At 44.6% G+C, this 5,159-nt stretch overlaps 1 long non-coding RNA gene across 1 annotated transcript; it reads left to right on the top strand.

Annotated features, from left to right (window-relative positions):
- Positions 1-867: 867 nt before the first annotated feature.
- On the top strand, positions 868-2,074 carry LOC148782333 (uncharacterized). Its single transcript, XR_016055136.1, has 2 exons — positions 868-1,086; positions 1,689-2,074. It is a non-coding gene; the product is annotated as an uncharacterized LOC148782333 (long non-coding RNA).
- Positions 2,075-5,159: the final 3,085 nt, after the last annotated feature.

Genomic DNA, 5,159 nt, shown 5'->3' with positions numbered 1-5,159 from the left:
CACGCGCACGTGACACACGTGAGAGGAATGAGTGTGGTAGTTGGGCAGGAGAGATGCGCACGAGAGAGGAGTGCATGCGGCGGTTGCGTTAGGGACACACGCGTGATACGCATGAGAGAGAAATGCATGTGGCGGCTGCGCAGGGGAGACAGGCCTTTGGGCTTGGTCTCGGCTCTTGACCCTGCTTGCCCCAGTTTGGATGAAGGATTGCGTAGGCGGCGGCTGAAAAGGGCCTCAGGCTCGGGCTCACGGCCCTGCAAGGCCTAGTCAGGGATGAAGGGATGCTCAAGAGGTGGCTGAAAAGGGGCCTCAGGCTCACGGGAGGCCCGGTCCAGTCGGGGACGAAGGGATGCACAAGCGACAGTTGTGCAGGGGCCTTGGGCTCGAGCACATGGCCCAGCTTGGCCCAATCGGGAACGAAGGGATGCGCGGGGCTACGGCTATGATGGGCTCGGGCTAGGGCTCACGGCCCAGCCTAGCCCATCACATGCATAAGAGGGAGGAGAGAAAAAAAAAGGTCTGTTGGGCCCTATTTGGGCTTGATGGCCCTGCCTGGAAGCCCGTTTCACCTGCGAGGGTGGTTCTTCTTGACTAACAAAATTTTTTGCTTCTAATGGCACCGATTTCGTCCAATTCCGATGTTATTTGTTCCCCTTGGGCCATTTTTAGCTTGAAGGAGGATTTGCATGGGCAATGTGGTCTTTTGGCCACTTGCTTTCTCAAAATGCCCCTTTTTTTTCTTGAAAATGATGCTGAAATGGTGAGGGACATGGATGCGATATGGATTTTGTGAAGGATAAAAATGGAAAGGGAAAAGGTCGCTTTATGAGGTGGGGTATAAAAAGGGTTGAGGGCCCCTCATTTGACACATTGTTCTCATTTGAAAGATTTTTAGAGAGGGAAATCGTGAGGGAGAGTTTGGGGAGCAAGCAAAGTGGGGTGGAGCGCAGGTGGTCAAGGAGGGGCGTGGAGCACAGGTGGCTAGCAGGTGGTCAAGGAGGGGCGTGGAGCACAGGTGGCTAAGAAACTTTTCAGCAGGCATTTTCTTCGCGACGATGGCCGCAAGGTCTACCACCCGAGAGTTTGGTGTGCTTCCTTTCTTTCTTCATGCCTTCTTTTCCATGCTTTCCATGCTTTTTTTTGGTGCTTATCTTAACACAATTAAATGCCATTTTTCTAGAACTAAGATTCTTTTTGTGCATTCTAGCATTCGTGCGCATCTTTATGCACTTTGAAAACTTAATTAGCACTTGTGGTGCCTTTTAAGCATTTTTTAGTGCTTCTTGCACAATTAAAATGCCTTTCGAGCCTTTAAAATGCCTTTTGGGATTTTAAGTGATTTTTGAGCATTTTGGGCACTTTCTTGCACTTTTTAAGCATTTCAATGCCTTTAAGCATCTTAAGTGCCTTTTGAGCATTTTAAGTGCTTTTTGAGCATTTTTTAGTGCTTTTAATGCTTTTTAACCATTTTTTATACTTTTTAGGAATTTTTTATGCTTTTCTAAGCATTTTGAATGGATTTCACCTGATTGGAAGGGGGCTCTGCCAGGGTTTGTCTGGATCAAATGCGTCCCACAGTTCAGTTCCTGGGGCATCCTCCAGGGCAACTTAACTCTTCTTTGAATTTTTGCGCACCCTTCTTTGAATTTTTGCGCACCCTTGATTTTATCCTTCTCATCTTGTTTCAGATGACATGCCTCGCCGAATGTCCACCAATCGAGTGGCTAGGACCCTCGGAGTTCCCAAAATGAAGAACCCAGAGGGAATAATATTGTCGAGGACACCATTGTCATTTAGGATGATTAGTCCCCTATGGCAATGATTGAAGATGAACCGGTTGACATTATTGGCGTCAATCCCGATGAACCATCATCTTCATCGTGACCACCTCAATCGAAGGGGCCATTCAGACCGCTCCCCCTCTCTAGCCGGGTGCTCTTTACGCCTACTTGGTTTACCCCTTGGGGTGTTGTTCCGGAGCAGTTGAGGATTATTTATAGTGTAGAATCGAGAGATCTAACGATGTAGATCTCTCAGATCTAACACTTTCAACTAATGAAAAATAAATTAAAAAGCAATGGTAGAGAAAGTGGGAACAATCGAATTCAAATATGAGATCAGATCTACCCAGAAACGAGTAGATCTACTCTCAGATTTATGGCGGAGCCAGCGTGATCCGAAGCATTTCAAAACACAATTTTCAATCAGAATGAATCAAAGCCAGATCAAAATAAAATAAATATAATAAAAGAAAAGAGGAAATGAAGGAGAAAAAATTACTGAACCTAGCCGGATGGCTCGGGCTTCTCGAACCTTCGAGGGCTCGCCCGTATCAAAACCGGTTCCTTTTGCCCTTGTGGTCCAGATGTGGATCACCAAGTCTCTGGTAGTAATAGGGTAGTTGTACCTTATCAATGGTTTAGTCCTAGGGTTGTTGTGCTCTAGGTTTAGGTTTACTCAAGCTTAAGATGATGGTTAGGGTTTTCTTCAGGGTAGGTCTCTCTACTCTCCTAGGGTTTCTCTTCCAGTCTAAAGTTTTAAAAAGTCTCATCCCTCTTCAACCCTTTCGGTTTTCATCCTTTTATGGTCACCGAAAGTGAGTTCATCTGAAAGAGGGATTTGTTGGGGCAGAGTTATCCCATAACCAACAAATCCCTTGGTCAAACCAATCTTTAATTTTTTAAAATTCGGATTTGACCGACGCGGATAGCGTCATGCCGCCAAACCACCCACAAGATAACCCTAAAAACATGAAAAATATGTAAAAATTATTTGGCCAAAAACATGGATGGGTGGCACGAGTCGTGTCGCTTGGGTGGCACGAGTCGTGTCGCCTGGGTGGCACGCCCCATGTCGCACAAATAAAAAATGCTCCAAATTGAAAATTTTCTTTTCAGGTGTGTTCCTTAGCCTCTTGTGAAGCTACCAAAAAACATTTGGGTCAAAATATATATTTTTACTATTTTTAATTATTTATTTGGTAAACTAGGGCATTTTCAAGATGACTTGGGTGACACATCCTGTGTTGCCTGGGGGGCACGGCCCGTGTCGCCCAAACCAAAACTTGTCGAAATTGAGTTTTCAATTTGGGTGTCTTCCTCAGCCTCTTTTGAAGCTCTCAGAGAAAATTTGGGTCAAAACAGATTTTTTTACTATTTTTAATGATTGTTTTTGTAAAACAACGTGTTTAATAGATTCCGGGTGAAAACATGCATCTGTTGGGTTCTGGGCTGGCAGAATGGTTCTGGCTCACTGGGTAAATTGTGTGACCTATGGATTTTGGGCTTTCTAGGCCAATTTTTTCCTAAGGGTCTAAGAAAACCACAGAACTTGTTAGATTTAAAGCGAGTGTCTACAAGGATCCCTTTTTCTGTGCAGATAGAGGGGTTGGACAATCTGAGTGCCGAGATCGGCTTCATGGAGTATGGGAAAGAGCTCTAGAAGGCTGTTCATCATCTCATAGGCAGATCTTCCCTCAAGGAGTTGATGCAACTTCCTAGGCTCTTGGAGAGGACTGCAACGAATCTGATAGCCTTTGGAGTGCCAGAGGCTTATAAGCTCAAGGGCATCATGGAGGAATTGTCTCAATTGACGGGAGAGATCCTGAAGCTGGGGGGGTTAATTTTGCCAACACGGAATCCATCCATTGGTCCCTTACCTGAAGTCTACTCCGACCAACCCTTTATTTTTTGTTATGCCGAGGGCCTCCTGGAGAAGTTGAAGAGCGATCTAGCCTATCGGGAAGGTTTTCACCCGACTCTCTAAGCTCATTCATTGAAGGAAGGAGAGTATGCTGCTCTTGGGGGAATATCATTACGAGACAACGAGGCTGGCATGCTCGTTCTCTGACGTCATATTACCGAGACAGAGGCTTTACTGTCCTGAGTTTGTAAGGAAATTGTTGACTTCCCACTGGCTAATTTAAAATTCGGCGCTTTCCCTTTGCTAGTAAGGCAAGTAGGATTTCTCAGGGTAGTCGAGCTGAAGGATAGGCTGGCAATTAGGCAGCGCGTATTTACTGAGATTGGTGGTGACAAGGAATGATTTACAAATCATCGTCGTGTACCTTTTGCTGTTCATGCTTTAGCTCAGTTTGCCTCCTTTCTTTCCTTTTTAATGTGAGGTTCTAGGTTTTGCTTGCTTGTTTGTTTCTTAGAAATGGGCTTTGAGATTGCAAACCTTCAGCTCCTAACCCTTATTTTGCGATAGAATGCCTTTTTCTCCTTGCTTCAAGTCTTGCCTCTATCCTTTCTTCCATGATGTGCAAGTTTTTACTTTTGGTTGCAATTTCTTTGAAAGTGATAAGCTATTTGAGAGCTTCTTTTGTGGACATGTCCACCTTCCATATGCATTTGACTTAAATGCCATTTCTGGTTTTCGTTAAGTCCCTTATGGTATGCAGTATCACAGGTTTTCACAAAACCTAATGAGAGACTTTTTTTTGTGGCACTTTTGCCCATGGTTCTTACACCATGTTTGCTATTTTCTCATTTTTACTCACGATGCCCCTTTAGGCTTTCATCGTGCCCAGTTTTTATTCTATTTTATTTTCTTTTGACATCTTTTACCCACGATAGCTAATGGTGCTACCATGCCCCATCATTTTTTCTTTCTGTTTCATTTGACTTTCTTACCCATGATGCCCTTTCAGGTTTTCGTCATGTTCATCTTTTGAGGAGGCAACTTTAAGGTCATGCTGCTGGGAACGTAACATATTTTTAGGGTCATACACCAAGACCTGAGGGCATATTTAGGGTGGTGCCCCCAAGACTGTAAGCTAAGGGTAATATTTCTTCAGGTACCGGGCCGTTGATAGGAAGCATGGCTTCTTGCCCATCAGGTTGAGCCAGTACATATGCTCCATTAGGGAAGGTCGTTTTAATCACAAATGGCCCTTCCCATTTTGTTTCAAACTTGCCTTTATGCCTCCTATGCACGATGATGGGTCTCTGAACAGTCAAAACCAATTCGCCACGAGTGAATGAGCATATCTTCACTGCATTGTCGAATGCTCATCTCATCCTACCCCAATAGACCTCTAAGTTTTGCTAGGCTTCGAACCTCTTCTTATCAAGCACGTTTAGCTCTTGATAACGAAGCTTAACTTGCTCATCTTAGTTTATGCCATGATGTATGGGAATGCGAAGTGAAGGGAGCTG

This window comes from Amborella trichopoda, chromosome 4 (genome assembly GCF_054954075.1).
Source record: "Amborella trichopoda isolate Santa Cruz 75 chromosome 4, AtrichopodaSantaCruz75HAP2 v2.0, whole genome shotgun sequence".
Classification (NCBI taxonomy): Eukaryota; Viridiplantae; Streptophyta; class Magnoliopsida; order Amborellales; family Amborellaceae; genus Amborella; species Amborella trichopoda.
The sequence above is the reverse complement of the archived record's forward strand: the minus strand, read 5'-3'. Positions and strand labels throughout refer to the sequence as shown.